This window comes from Magnolia sinica, chromosome 19 (assembly GCF_029962835.1).
Source record: "Magnolia sinica isolate HGM2019 chromosome 19, MsV1, whole genome shotgun sequence".
In the NCBI taxonomy this organism is placed as follows: Eukaryota; Viridiplantae; Streptophyta; class Magnoliopsida; order Magnoliales; family Magnoliaceae; genus Magnolia; species Magnolia sinica.
Window position 1 is genome coordinate 56,452,501 of NC_080591.1, and position 17,017 is coordinate 56,469,517.

The 17,017-nt window shown below is 38.3% G+C and overlaps 1 pseudogene; it reads left to right on the forward strand.

Annotated features, from left to right (window-relative positions):
* Positions 1-1,128: 1,128 nt before the first annotated feature.
* Positions 1,129-17,017, forward strand: part of LOC131234625 (5'-3' exoribonuclease 3-like) — a 36,495-nt pseudogene continuing 20,606 nt past the window's right edge.

Below are 17,017 nucleotides of genomic sequence, written 5' to 3' on the forward strand. Positions count from 1 at the left end.
GTCCAGAATCTGGACAACGTGGATAGAACACTCATGTCACGGTAAATCCCACCATCCATATAGCTGGATGGTGAGGAATAAACACATCTAAATCATGTGGGTCCCATCATATGGACGGCGCAGCTAAAACACATATATCAAGGTGTGGATCCCACCGTCCATTGCTGGACGATGGTGATAAAGCACTTACATCAAGGCCCCACGTTCACGTGTGGATGGAGTGGATACAACACCTGCATCAAGGTGGGCCCCATCCCCACACGTGCAACACATGTGGGGTGGGTCCCACACTAGAAATGGATGGACGAACCCATGCATCATATATACGCTCCACCGTCCAGACCCCTGGACGTTGGATGGCATGGATTGAAACAATACACATCAGTGGGTCCACACGTGTGGGACCCACCAGCTTCTCATAAAGCTAATATTTCTATTTTCTCTTTCGTCCAGGCATGCTGGACACTACTGACGGATGGCCTGGATGAAACATATCATCAAGGTGGCCCCATATAGATGGTCTGGATGATCACATCATCCAGGTGGCCCCGTGATCTGGCAAAATGGACGGACGGTGTGCACGCATCATGGTGGGTCCCAGCTGGATGGACGGCGTGGGTTAAAACCCATACATCATGGTGAAATCCCATCAGATGGACGACACCAGATAAAACACTTACATCAGTGGTGGGGCCCTACACAGCACCATCCAAACTGTCCAACGCCGTCCAAACTGTCTGGACAGTGTGGATGAAACAAATACATCATGGTGTGGCCTTCACAGCACTGTCTAAACTGTCCAACGCCGTCCAAACTGTCTGGACAGTGTGGATGAAACAAATACATCATGGTGTGGCCTTCACAGCACTGTCCAAACTGTCCAGTGCCGTCCAAACTGTCTGGACGGTGTGGAATATCACATATATCATGGTGGAGACCCACCGTCCCAACCAGGGACGGTGTGGATCTAGTGGGCCAAGCCCATCACAAGAGAGAGGGAGAAAGAGAGAGGGAGAGAGATCGGTGAGAAGGGGAGGGACCCCGCCACTATGGCCCTCCCTATACAATGCATACATCATGATGGGTCCCACAACAAGTGGTCCCTATAAAAAATGAGTGTAATGGTACATAGAAGGAATAACTTTGGTAGAAACAGAGAGTGAGAGCTGTTGCTTTTCCTGGTTAAGGAAGGAAATTATGGAAACCCATCATCTTTATAAAGGAGAGGAATTGTACACAAAAGGAAGAAGTTGTCAGAGAGAAAGAGTGTGTTAGTTGGGAGTCTCTCAGAGAGAGAGAGAGAGAGAGAGAGAGAGAGAGAGAATGGGAGTGCCATCGTTCTATAGGTGGTTGGTGAGTAAGTATCCAAAGATAGTAATGAATGCAAGGGAAGAGAAAGGAGGAGGAGATGGGATTGTTGATACAACTCAGCCCAACCCAAATGGAATAGAATTCGATAATCTCTATCTCGACATGAACGGCATCATCCATCCCTGCTTCCATCCGGATAACCATGTTATCTTCTTTCTTCCTTTTCTTGATGTTAATTTCTAGTTAGTTTTATATGATGGGTATTGAAGATTTTGGCCACAAGGTCTTGTTGCACCCAGTTAGTGAAAGTGGACCCTGGCTATGTGATCAGCATCCTCAAATTGATGGGCCTCACTATAAGCATGACGGTTCCGTATTTTTTCTGCACCTTTTCTTGGGTTTCTTGCAAAACTCTTTTTCTACCAACAAGCTACCGGTGGGGACGCTGGTTATTCAATCAGAATCGTAAAACCCCATGATCTTACTTTTATATATATATATATATATATATATATATATATATATATATATATAGAGAGAGAGAGAGAGAGAGAGAGAGAGAGAGAGAGAGAGAGAGAGAGAGAGAGAGAGAGAGAGAGACTTTGGCTGTTTCATTCCTTAACTTGATTTAGTAGCAATTTAATGTCGCAAGCATTTTTTCCAGAATGAATTTATCACGAGCATCTGAATGTTGTAAAGGAATAGTTTATGGACATAAAAACTGTAGAAGATTATATTCAAGACTTGCTCCTATCTGTGTTGTATTCAGACAATTGTTGAGCCCACACGATTAATAGTTAATTAAAGTCCATGTGGGCCATACTTTGATCGATAATAATAGGTGTGACCACAAAAATGGTTGGTTTAGTCTTTGTCATTGATGTTCCAATTGTTCCAATTTAAAAAATCAACACCTGGACTTATGATGTAGTTGAATGGTCCAATTTGATGGTTTGATTTCATTGATATCAAAGATGAATGGTCAGATCGGACCAAAATTGAAGATTGATGCTCCGATTGAACTGATATTGAAGATGAGTAATCTGATTGTGCTGAAATTGGAGATGAATGGTTTGATTGGACAAATATCATAGATTGGTCTGACTGGACAGATGTTGAAGCCGAATGGTTCAATCAAACGATATTTGAAGATCAATGGTTGGATTGAAAACATATCAAAGATGAGCAGTCTGATTGGGACGAAATTAGAGATGAAAAGTCTGATTGGGATGATATTGATGGTCAATGATTTTTTATTTTATTTTATTTTTTTTTAAAAACTTTGTCATTGGTCCAATTAGATCATTCATCTCCACTATTGGGTCAGCCCAACCAGATGATTCATTTCTAATTTTGGCCTGATCAAATCGTAGATCTCTGATATTGGTCCAATCTAACCGGTGATCTTTAGCATCGTTCTACAGAACCATTCAGCTTAAACATTAGTCAAATTAGATCGCTGATCTTCAATGTTTGATAAATCAGACCATTTATCTCTAGTTTCAACACAATAAGATTTCTCTTCTAAAATATTGGTCGATTGGATCATTGATCTTTAATTTTGGAGGAATAAGGCCATTCATCCTTGACATCATTCAAATTAGCTTTTTGTGCATCAATATCATTCAAGTCAGACCATTTGGTTTCATCATCAGTCCAATCAGGTCTTTGATTTTCAAGATCTGCTGAGCTGGAACATTCATCTCCAACTTCAATAACGGTCCAACTGACCTGTTGCTCTTCAATTTGGTTGATTGGATTGTTCATCTTTGATACTTGTAAAATAAAACTGTTTATTAGATTATCTTTTGAATCAGACCTTTCAACTTTGTCATAGGTCCAATTGGACCATTGATTTTTAATATCAGTCTAATCGAACCATCTCCAATTTCAGCACAATCAAATCAGTAATTATTCATCTTCAATATCTCTCCAATTAGATTGTTGATATTCAACTTTTTTGTAATATAATCATTTTTGAATTGGTCCAATCACACTACTGACCATCATTACTGTCCAAATTGGACCATTCAACTTCATCGCTAGTTTAGTCAGAATGTTGATTCAATGCCAACCCAACTGTACAAATCGATGACAAAGATTAGATCAATCATCGTTTGAGCCACATATGATTAAGGATCGAAGGTGTTGACCCACATGGACGACACAGGTTTTGGGACTGATAGTTGTAACCATCATCTAAAATGGAAGAAAGGCATTGATTGTTGATAGGGAATTGGTAGTCTGTGTTATGCAATTGGTGATAAGAGAGAATCATGTATTGAGTTTCTGTTTTGGTCTTTGATTGTGTTGTTGCAGTTATTTCCTCCTACAACATTTAATGAGGTCTTTGAAAGCATTTTTGAATACATTGATCGACTCTTTCGCATATCGACTCTTTCGCATAGTGAGGCCGAGGAAGCTCTTGTATATGGCCATAGGTGAGTTACACACCCTCATTTCAGTTTTCTCTAAGGATTCTTGAAATTTTTTTTTTTAAAAAGTGAGATTTTGCTTTAGATAATTGCTGTTGACATTAAAATTAAGGTTTTTGGTTTTACATTGCAACTAAGGAAGAGTTGTTAGTATCATGGTTCAAATTATTGGGTATTGTATTCATCTCGGTGGCACTGATTCACGATACATACTTGTATTGTCGATACGACTGATTTTTATTGGACATATCGGAGTGAAAATTTTGAAGGTAAAAAAAAAATTGAAATAACATTTTATATTGTATTCTTGTGTGTGTGTGTGTGTGTGTATTCAATAAAAAATACTACTAATATGTATTGTTGCATGACATACTAATATGTATTGATACATGACATACTTTGATGCATTGATACATGACATTAATATTTTGTTTAAGGATCAAGAAAATAACATAATAGTGTATTTTTTTAAAAAAATTTTCTAGTGATTTTTCTTTTATACATTCTATATCGATTTATCATATTAGTCATGACCGATACATGATATGTATCAGCCAATATTTAAAACCATGGTTAGTATTTTTAGCTTGACCACTCATCCATAAGCCACAACATGAAAGGGGCACTCCCACTAAAATCAGGCTGATTGGATGCTCCAATACTCAGACATAACAGAGGCAAAAAAAAAGTTGGGTGCATTCTCAAATTGAACTCTTTAGGATTTTCTGGCTAAATTGACTTTTGGCATGGCTCATTTTTGTTGTGGCCCATTGGGGGAATGGTTTAGCTGTCCCCATGAGTACCCATTGGAAGAATGCATCGTAGACGTACCGTGCAATCAACATTCTTCCATGAGAGAGGGTGAGTAAACTACTCACATAGCAACATCAAATTGGAAGGGGCCATTTGAGATGAACCTGTATTTTTAACTATCTAAATTACTAACTCGACTTCATACTATATTAGTGGTAAATTTGCAAGTTGTGTTCCTGTAATTTCTTTATTTTTTCTTTAGAACGAAGGTCCAATTCATCTTCTTCTTCATTTTGGATTCTACAACAGATTGGTTATTTGTTTCTATAATTGTAGAGTTAGTGTAATGACACTCGTCATCTTATAGACGCTGTTACACTTCTTTACTTTTATTATCCTCTTTCAATGCTTCATACCATCTTTGCTTCAAGGAACTGCTCACGGCTTTCATTTATTTATATTGTATGTGTTATAATGGTTTACTGTCTTAAATTTGCATCTAGACGGAGTAGCACCAAGGGCCAAAATGAATCAGCAAAGATATCGCCGCTTCCAGACTGCCAAACATGCTGAACTTGCGGTGCGTTTTTCTTCAGTTCCATAGAACTGCTGCACTCATTTGATGTTGTTTTTTCTTCTACTGAAAATTAAGGAAAACAATCAAAAGGTCTTACTAAATGTTCTTTTTCCTTACATGTGTTCTTAATCTTGAAATAGTTATATTGTTGTTTAGGAAGCCGAGGAGGAAAAACTAAGAAGAGAGTTCGAATTCCAGGGGAAGGTTATTCTTCCAAAAATGCAATCTGAGGTTTCCGATCCAAATGTTATTACACCAGGAACTGAATTCATGGATAAATTGTCAACGGTGCTTAAATGCTATATTCGTTCGAGGCTGAACAATGACCCGGGTTGGAAAGACATCAAGGTTTAATGATGAATCACATTGGAAATTATTTTTGAATTACATTGATGGTATTAGGAATTGTAATTTTCTTCCTGTTTTTCATTAATAACTGGTAAAGCGTTGAATTTTGAAATAATCAGGACTGTGTTGGTACGAGTTTTTTCGAATGAGCCTAAGAGTCGTTTGGACATAACCTCGAAAAGTCCATTGAGGCATAAATCTCCTTTTGAGCCAACCCTACTAGGGTTTTTGGTGTGCGTTTGGATGCACTTTGCTAATCCTGTTTCATCATCCTGCTTGATAGAATAGGCGTCAAATGGTGACTTGACAAAAACCAATCCAATTGGTTTTTGTCAAGTTGATGGTAAAGCAAGCCTGAAACCCCTTCTTTGAAAGCCCCCCTTTTGTGCAATTTTATTCAAACAGGCCCTAAGGTTCTTGTGCTAAGGTGTCTACTCTGTGAGGTCTATGCTGTTCTTTCAGTGGACCTTGTCGTGTCTGTTCCATGGCTTGGAAATTGCGCCATTCAGGTCATTGGGTGGGCCACATCATGCAATATTTTCTTATACGTGTGGCCAGCCTGATGATTTGTCTTGCCATCACATTAATGCTTGATGAATGCATTGAATGGCCTGGATGTCGGAACTCATTGTGACTGGTGAGAGTAGGATTTCTGAGTATGACTCTAGTTGGTCATCTTCAATTTTCTCCATAGGATTACTCGGAATGCTCATAAAACAAATTAAAATTATTTTTCTTCAAATTGATTTCTTTTTTAGGTTATACTGTCCGATGCAAATGTTTCTGGTGAGGGAGAGCATAAGATAATGTCATTTATACGGCTACAATGGAATCGTGATGGATACAATCCAAACACTCGCCACTGCCTGTATGGCCTGGTATGACTGATTTTAGTGCTGCTTGAATGAGCTATAGATAGTAGGCTTCTATTATTTGAGAGACACACTCCAGTGGTTCTGGTTCCACAGTAAGCTTACAACATGGTGGGTGCCTTACCCGTATTAGTGCTAGGCATTTTTCCCTCTGAATTTGTTCCCTGTGCCGTGGCCCATCTGAGTTTTGGATCAGTATGATTTCTAGGGCTCTGGAGGTTTCCGAGGTTACAGATCTTATGGATGGGATGACTTATGCAAACGCATCATTGGACCACACATTTGCCTGGCACCAGCGTTAGCTTTTGTCAGTAGCACCGGTGCCACTGGAATGCACCTCATAAATTGATGGGTTACTAGTTTCAGTGGCAATTACTCTTTTCACTGAAGTTGTGGATTTTTTGACTTGCAGGATGCGGATCTGATAATGTTGGCTTTAGCTACACATGAAGTTCATTTCTCTATATTGAGGGAGGTGAGTTTAGTGTCTACTCTTTAAGAAACTTGCTAATGTTGAAGTGAAAACTAGTTTATATGCAATGTCTCGAATAAACTGATTTTTTCTCACTAGTTTCTAGTTTACAGTAAAGTTCGGCAGGTTGTGACATGTCCTTTTTTTCCTTTTTTAAAGCAAGTGGCTTCACATAATGTAAGTAAATTTCGATATTCATTAGAGGACCAAATAGGCTAGTGATGTGAACTAACAGGTTAAGGAAATTGGTTCAAAAGTAAACTGCTAACTGTAATTACACCCTTTCAATGGGACTCAATGCTTGGTTTCTTGGTTGAAGGCCTGTTTAGCCATCTGCTAATCTAAGGATGAATATGTCGGAGCATGTGCAGCCAAACTGACTGACCTAATTTAATCAGTTTTACTAATTGGGGTTGGATTCAGGCCTATGAAACCTGAACTGACAATAAATCAGGTCGGGATCAGATCTATGAATTTGTAGTCTTTTCCTTTATTTGATTATATTTATCATTTAAATCATATAAAAGCAATCTTCAGGTGTGGGATTCTAATTCCGAACCTCTTTGTATCCAAGGCCATTTTGTATCGTAATTCGTGCTTGAAATTAGATCTGACAGGATCCTGCGGGATATCCCAGTCCAATTGGATTTTTATCTGGCAATTCATATAACATACAAGTATCAAAATTTGATAGGACCCTAATCCAATTCCCTTACTCTTGTCCAGATATGGACGCACCCTCATTGATGTGGTGTTGAGGTCTAAGTTTTACAGTTGGACTTACTGAGGTACAGGAATGAGTTGTATTGCAGATGCTGTTACGGCTCACCCTGTATTGGTTGAGTTGCCAAAATCATTGAAAAAACTTTAAAATTAGAAAAAAAGTAACACGGTCTGCAAAAAATCAAAGAGAGCAAGAAATTATGGAAATCCATATCACAGATAGTTTTTGTATGGATTCTTAGTGGTGAATTATTTGCTAAGCCATTTATTAAGGAGTATTTTTTATGTTGATACACCAGGATGTAGCTACCTTGGAGCAGCAACCAAGCTGCACGTTGTCCCTAGAAACATCCCTTTCAAAGCAGAACGTATATTCTGTAAAATCAAGAGGGTGGTTTGGTAAGGTCCATCAGGCCAATGGTGGTGCTTCGTTAGCTAAGATGCCATTTCAGGTCTCTCTCTCTCTCTCTCTCTCTCTCTAAATACCATTGCTTCATTCTTCACATAAATATTTTTACTGTTATGTGTATCATTAATTTGATGAGGTATCCTAGCCCTATGATCTTTGTTCTTGTGGGTATTTCCCTAAAATTCTCCCAAAGTGGAAGTTTGTGACCTTACGAACTCTGGCCTAATCCCCATATAACAAAAATGTGTACATTAACTATTGACATCTGGGGTTGATTGTACTGAGGGAAAACAGAAGAAAAGAAAAGGAAAAGGAGGTACTTCTCCCATGATGGGATGTTACACAATGATTGGAAAGAAAAATCGTAGTGGTTTCCGCATAGCAAATCATTGCACTTTTCAATGGTCAATTTCCCGAGTAAAAGATACAATGTGAGCTTGTCTCACAAAAAATGAGGTTTCCACTTACTATCGAAATAAGATCCCAAAAATGGAATCCATGTTTGAATAGTCCCATGGAATTCTTGCGAATCCATTGTTGGATAATCATTACACTTTTCCTTTCTTTTCTCCCAATCGAAATACACTCTACCAGCTCATTAGATCAACAAGTGTGACCGCCACAGCCCACGATGAGTTCAGAATTGGGAGCCTTAGAACCTTAAATTCCTCTAATTTAGAATGTGTGTGTGAACTCTTCCATATCGTTCTTTATTGATTTGTTTTGTACATTTTGGCAGTTCTTGAATATTTGGACATTACGAGAATATTTGGAACTCGACATGACAATTGCTGAACCTCCCAAAGATTTCTTGATAGACTTCGAGCGAATCGTAGATGATTTCATCTTCCTGTGTTTCCTCATGGGAAATGATTTTTTGCCTCACTTGCCTTCGTTGGAAATTCATGAGGTTTGTATAATAGCCCCTAGTTACATTTTTTGGTGCTAATGCATTTTGAAGAAGCATTTGGAATGTCTGTTCTTAATGGGATCAAGTTCATATACCAGGGTTTTTATAGAAGTTCCTTGGGAATTAGGTTAGATGGAATGCCTTTTGTTAAATGCCAAGTTCAATTACAGCTTCTCGATTGCACTTTGTAAGTGGACTTGGTGCATGTGAAATGAGCCATGTGTGTAATATAGATGAGCTGCTCTTCAAGTATTCTCCGCGGCTTTAATTACATTTTTGAAAAATCTGGCCAGCACCTTCATCAAGTGGGCCAAGTATGTATGAAGTACATTAATGGTTAAAAGGAAGCGGAAATTGGTTCAATTGACAAAAAAACAGCCAATAAATTTTCAGGTCAGGCTTTCTGGATCAACAGCTCCATATATTGAGTGAATGCACTCAACATTTCTTATTCATTTTGTCAAAATAAAATTCTATATGTTTCAAATTAAAAATGAATGAAATTATGAGGTTTGCTCAAATACATCCTAACACATTGCAATATGATATGTCATGACTTTGTGCATTGGCATTGTGGCTTTTTGATGATCCCAGATCGTTAGTGTGATATAGCTCCCCTCAGAAGGGGATGCCCAAAAAAGTTGTTAGAACGAAATATTTCAACACCTTGGTTACACAAAGGTTATGGTGTCTGTCAATTTGGAAAGAAAAAGAGCACAATTTCAAATCATTGAAAAGTAATCCAATTTGTGATGGTGGCTGTCCACCATACAAATTGAGACTCATTGTATAATCAGTTTTGATTGCTAGAAGACGGTCTAGATTCAAAGACTAAAATTCGGACATATCACATTGCAACATGTCAGAGTGTATTGGAGAAAACTTTTAAAATTATTATTTAATGGTGGAAAAGTAGAAAAATGATAAGTAGCCCACTTGGGGTTTTCTTTCTATGCCGCCCCAAATGCTTGGTAAGTTGGAAGCAGGTCACCCTATTGACACACTCAACCAAATGTTGAATTTGCCAACTCTCTTCTCTGCTTTTTGTTTTTCATGAATATTTAATGGAAGCTGTGTTGCATTGTTTAGGGCGCGATAGATTTGCTAATGGCTGTTTACAAAAGGGAGTTTAAAAGCATGGGTGGATATCTCATCAATACATGCAGAGTAAAATACTAATCTTTATGTGCTTTGTAGTTATAAGGAGTGCATGATAATTACTATATTTGCGTTGTGTGGTAGGAAGGTTGCTGAAATTTCCAATCTGGTTGATTTGGCCACTTGCTTAGTGATTCCTGTTTCTACTTCGGGCCAGCTTGATGCACTTTCTCCAATCACTCAATGAGGCACTGGGATTCTGCACTTTCCAAGCCGGTTTTATGATGCTTGGTGGCATTGTTTGAATGGGCATAAGTTACATTTTCATTCCGTGCTTTGCCATGGAATTAACGGACTGTATGCAATTGATTTCAAGAAGTTGAAAACACTGATTGATGTTACTTCTGTTCATGATCAGTTGCGAGATAAACATGCTGCCTATATAAAATTCAAAAGAGTAGAATGGCTAATCCTTGCTGTTGGTTCTTGTGAAGATAAAATTTTCAAGAAAAGATCAGAGATACGGAAGGTATGCCATATATGCACATCTTTTTGCATGATTTGCGTTTTTTGCATTTTAGATTTGCTGATTCATGTTTGACACTCCTGTCTTCATTCCTTGTGCTATGCAAAAACTCGGAAACTCTGATTGACTCGATGTTTTGTTTGGTTGGGTTGATTTGAAGAATCGAACAAGTCTTTATTTGAGTGAATGCAAATTTTAGTAATTAAATTATTATTATTAGTGTGTGCATATATTTTTAAACAGTCATATATAGTTACAGAATAAAAATAATTGAAAGAATGTAAATTCTGGAGAACCATGACACTTTTTCAGTACATGTCCTTGGGAAACTTGAACTCTACGTGGGATTGTGTCCTCCCACACTTTTGGACATGAAGCCATCACTTCCAACCGTAGTGTAAAGCTCAAAGGAGGGTTCTATATTTTTATTTTTTGAAGAAAAAATATCATCTGTTATCAACTTTTAAATCTTCTTTGGTTGACATTCTTGTAATTTATTGTAGAACTTCTATAGTTGCAGTCAAAATACCACTGTTCTCGCTAAGGGGACATTTGGAGCGTAAGTTACTTAAGACAAGCTACTTAGGCATTAAGTAGCTTATCTTGATTTCTACTAATTAAACTGAAGTGGTTAGGTAACTTTAAATAAAAAAGCTACTTATAATTGATCATAAACCAAACTTACTTAACTCAAAGTTACTTATCTATCTCTGTAAGTTGAAAAAGTAACTTTTTTGGTGGTATCCAAATGGGCCCTAAAGGATTTTTTCTTGGACAGCTTGGGTGATCCATGCTTTTTTCTCTTTTGGGTGTCGCAGCGTAATCTCGAACGTGTTGTGCGTGAGATGTTTCAAGCCATGGGTGAAGAAGATGTGGATAATGGGGTGAGAATTGGACATCCATCACCCTCCATGCTCTTAGTGCATTACCTTTCATTTGCAGTGTCATGAAACTAATGCTGCAGTACATTATTATTCAGGAAGTAAATTCTAAATACCTACCAAATGCCCCATCATTGGAGTCTAATGGTCTTTCGACCATCAGATGTTCGGAAACTGATGTACGTCCATCAGTCCCTCTCCATCTTCATCTTACGAGTTTTTGGTTCCTGCTTTCTATATCGACAGGCACATATTGTGAAACAGTTCTGAGTCTCTCCATTGAAGTACTTTTTGAGATGTGTCCTAATTTCCTACTAGTATTCACATGATTCTTTTTGTATCTTCTAGGTTTTGAACAATTCCAAGGAATTGAAGCAGAAACTAAAAGAAATTCTTTGACAGAAATCGGACCTGTTCAAAAATGGTAACCCAGATAAGGTTAGGTTCATTTGGTTTCAGGTGGGTTGCATGCATACAAAGAAACATATGATGCCTGATGTCAGGAAAAATACAGTGCTTAATAGAGTCATAGGCCAGCCCATACCAATATATTGTATATGTGGGGCCGACCTTTTGGAATGATGGATGGTTGGGATCACATAAATTTCTTACATGAGGCTGGATACACTGTGGGATTCTAATCTTTTGATTAGGTCTCCTTTAGTGTGGTGTATATGTTTTGTAATGTTAGTTTTTCTAATTCATGAAAGCAAGAACCATCTTCTGTTGTTCTAAATGGATCATTGGTTTGTGTGTCTTTGCTACAGGTCAATCTTTGTTCTGAAGGTTGGAAAGCTCGATATTATAAGGCAAAATTTTTGGTAGAAAAGCCTGATGAAATTGAAAGCAAACGAAAAGAAATTGTATGTTATCTGCCTTGATATTTGGACACTGGTCTTTAATTATTGTAACTGTTCTCATCCACCGTGATTTTGTTATTGGTGTCTAACCACACGTTCCTTTAATATCTCCTCTGTACATTGGTGCTCCTTTCGATGCATGCATATTAGAAATTGGAAATCATGTGGTTCTGTTATGTACTTATGTTCTGCTTCTTTGCCAACACCTGCTGCTGGTATTGACTTGTTTTCTCAATCAAATAGTGAACACTTTCTGTGCGTGGACCCAACATAGAACAGTTATCATTGGCCTATACAATTTTTTTTGCGTGCACTTCTGTGGGATGTCCCATTGTACTGTATAAGTGGGTCCGTCACTCTGTTATGGGAACTTGTTCATATGGTGCTTGGCACGATGAATGGTTGGCATCAATATTCTCATCAGTAGTTGTAAAGAATTTTTGGATTGAATTTGAACAAAATTTCTTTTTATGGAACAAGATGCTTGATAGCCCTTGTTGAATTTGGGTGAGTGTTTGGATTGTAAGTTGCAATCCAAATACTTTCTGATTTTCCTTGATTCCCTAATCCCCTCTTGTTCCCTTGCTTTCTTTTGTGATCAATGGCTGAGATTCGTCGATCTGTTTATCCTGTCCATTGTCATGCTTCCGCTGCAAATCGTGCTTTGGACTTGACCTCTCACTCTGCTTCGTAGTTGTTTATGCTTCTAACAGTTTGAAATAGACGTTAGCTTACTCCCTCCTTGATGTAGAGTGGGTCGCGGACAGTTTCATGGCCAAGATGGATTAGAAAAGGCCCGGTCGACGATAGAAGTGATCCAGACCGTCAGACCTTAGATCGGGCATATCTCGCAATCCGGAATGAGTTATCGGGCGTAAAATATATGATTTTGGGGTAGAACGAGCTACTTTAACCACCCAGCCCTGCTATGCTGGGTTGCGCAAGCCGGATTTTCGAAATACCCCCGGATCGACGGTCGTTTCCTTATTTTAATTCTGTTTTTACTATAAATAGTAAGTTTTAGTTTGATTATAACTCTTTATCTGTTGGGCTTTACGAGTTGCGCCCAACGCGAAAAGAGCTTAGAATAATTAGGAGAACAGCTTGGTGAAGCCAAATAGGACACTTACTATTTTTGGCCGAAAACCTTGCCCACTAGTAGACATCACGACCGTCTATAAATAGTAAGTTTACTATTTATAGTAAGTTGCGAATTCTAGGAGTTTTAGTTATAGTTTGCTTCTGATTTCTCTCCTATTGCTTGGTATCCCTATTTAAAGGGTTGTGAACTCATTTATTTCATTCATCAATCAAATTACGAATTTATTAGAATTTATTTCTATTTTTCTTACTTTCTTTCCTCGTGGATTCGAGAAGTCTTTATGAGGTGTCCAGAGAAGCTCCGTGGATCCTGAGTTGTTATCCTTGAGGAAGACGGTGATCAACCTCATCACGTTCATCCCTGTGTCACTCTTGCACCACAATCTATTGCAGCTTTACTTCACGCTTTGTGCAACTACATATTCAAACATTTGAAGTTGCCTTCTTATTGATGATTGGCCATTCCATGAATCATTTAATACCATTGGGGTCATTGCCAACTTCCCACCGATGATTTGATGAGTCATTTAAAAAGCACTGGGGAAATTGCTAATGTCCCTATATCATTGATATATAGATCGACAAATTACTGTTTACTCCTTTTTTGAATGCTTATAATCCCTTCAACTGAATCTAAGCATATGAAAATCAAAACCCATGCATTTTCAAGCTTCGAAACCGCATTGAACGACATAATAGGATGAAGTAAACTTTGGAGCTTGAGAATAACAGACACCTATTGGGATTTATTTCATAAATAAAAGATGAAAATAGTCACACTAATAATAATATTATGATTTCATGGTGCACTAATAACTGTTGTTCAAATATATGCATTCCACAACTATCCCATCTAGCAGTCATATTGGGATGAAGCAAACTCCTTGGTGTCAAGTGGCCAACTAATTTCACAAGCTGTTTGCAGCCTCCAATCATTGTTTAAAAACCCATAAACTAGACTCGACTTGACTGGGTGTTCTTCTAGAGTGGGTTAACTTAAAGACTCGACCCATATCATTTTGATATTTAATTATCCTAAATTGAAAATATTGGGAATGTAAATAGACATTTGAAATAGCTAAATTTAGGTTGCCTCGTTGATTAAGGGTGTTGCATACCTTAGGTAGGGTTGGGTGTTCGAAACACATTCCTGTCCTCCGAGTCATGTCCAGTTGACTGAAAGAGTCTCCAAGTGCAGTTTGAGTTTCCCAATGACTTGGCTTGAAATCTTACCTAGTTGAGTTGCCTCAGCCAAGTTTCGAGTTGAGTAAGGCATCCTACCATTTGGCATGTTGGTCAATGTATCTCCTAGCTTATGACACCTAAATATAAACGAATGTGTTTTGTAAAGTACACTATACAGTTTTCCCCCCATCTAAAACCTCCAATTTCAAAAAAAAAAAAAATGTAATCGGTTCTGGTCTGTTTCTTCTCAATTTAAGAGCATTTTACAGTAGAGCGGTATTTTTCATTCAATCACCGTCCTCATTTCTGCTATGTAGCTAATATAGTTACCCATACCAACACTACATCAGCATCTTTCATTGGTCAATTGTTTGATTCCATTACTTTAATCTGCTGTGTTTTGGTTTATAGGTTCAAAAATATGTGGAAGGGTTATGTTGGGTTCTTCGCTATTATTTCGAAGGAGTATGCTCATGGAGCTGGTAAGATAGGTTGATAGGTTGTTCAATGGAGCTCTCCTAGAAATTGTTCAGATGCACTTGTCCATTGTCCAGTTTAAAGAAGTTCGTTATTGGGATTTCAGGTATTATGATAACCACTATTGTCCATTTGCTTCTGATTTCAACGGCCTTGGTCGTTCGCGGATAAATTTTCAGTTGGGAACTCCTTTTAAACCGTTCACTCAGCTTATGGCCGTCCTTCCGCCAAGAAGGTAAGTATCCATTTGTGGGATTCTTCTATCATTCTGTGTTTCATTAGACATGACTTAACATCTTTTGGTGCAGTGCCGATGCACTTCCAGAAGCATATAGGACCCTAATGACTTGTCCGGATTCAAATATCATAGATTTCTACCCCACTGGTAAGACCCTTTATTTTTTAACTGACTGTAGTTTACTAGTTTTTTCTACTAATATAACAGCAATAGATTTGGACAATTTTACCCTCACATTTAGTCTTCACGCATTAGTTAAGAGAGGGTATGACGTAGGGATGAATGTGATGAGGTCGATCACCATCTTCCTCAAGGATAATTACTCCGAATCCACGGAGCTTCTCTGGACTCCTCACATAGACTTCTCGAATCCATCAGGAAAGAAAGTAAGAAAAATAGAAATAAATTATAATAAATTCGTAATTTGATTGATGAATGAAAATAACGAGTTCACAACACTTAAATAGGGATACTAAGCAATGGGAGAGAAATCAGAATCAAACTACAACTAAAACTCCTAGAATTCGGAACTTACAATAAATAGTAAACTTACTATTTTATAGACGATTGTGATGTCTACTAGTGCGCAAGGTTTTCAGCCAAAAATAGTAAGTGCCCTATTTGGCTTCACCAAGTTGTTCTTCTAATTATTCTAAGCACTTCTTGCATTGGGTTCAACTCCTAAAGCCCAACGGATGAAGAGTTATAATTAAACTAAAACTTACTATTTATATTAAAAACAGAATTAAAATAGGGAAACGACCATCGATCCGGGGGTATTTTGCAAATCCGGCTTGCACAACCCGGCATAGCAGGTTGGGTGGCTAAAGTAGCTCGTTCTACACCAAAATCATATATTTTATGCCCGGTAAATCATTCTGGATTGCGAGATACGCCCGATCTAAGGTTTGACGGTCTGGGTCACTTCTGTCATCGACCGGGCCTTTTCTGATCCATCTTGGCCATGAAACCGTTTGCGACCTGCTCTACATCAGGGTAAATTTGTCAGAAAAAATGTAGCTGCTTGGCAGGGAACCATTGTGATTTTATGATAAAAAGGATGGCATAGTTTGCAGCATGTAAAACATTAAAGCCTGTGGGATCACATTGTTTCTTGTGCAAAATCTGCTCTATCCATTGGGTGCTTTCCTCGATGCAAGGCCCTGCAGCCAAAAATCAGAATACTTACTGCTCAGTTGGGCCCCAACACAGGGAACAGTTGGTATGGAACACCAGCCATACGTTTGTCATGTGGCCACCGTGGTGTTTATCTTTCAGCAAGCCCCTTCATCAGGTGTGAATCATCAGGATGAAGTGATGATACAAAGAAAAGAAGAAAACTCAAGCATGCCACAATGCGTGAACTAGGAGGTTTTAGGTGTAATTTGAGTCTTGTATCATTCTGATATTTGTATGTACGGTGCGAGCAGAAAAGTTCTTCCCTGTTGGATGGGGTCAATTTCACATACAACATGGTGGGCCCCACAGATCGGGTGGTTTACACACTGCGATAAAATGTTTATTATAGTCTAATAATAGATGATCCCATTGCTGCACCATTCCCCTACCTCTCTCCTTCCTCTCTGATTCTCTCCTCATCTCTTTTTCTATCCTCTCCTTCCTCCATATGCATTGGACATGCCATACCGCCAGTGTGATTAACATCTTGAATTTCTTGTGTGGATTAGATTTCGAAGTTGATACAGACGGAAAGCGGTATATGTGGCAGGTGGGTGAAATTGCATGTTTATGAATGCAATCTTTAAGATTATTAGTTCATTCACATGGGCATCGATCCTAGACATTTGTACTGATATAATCTTCATGAAATTTACTTCTTA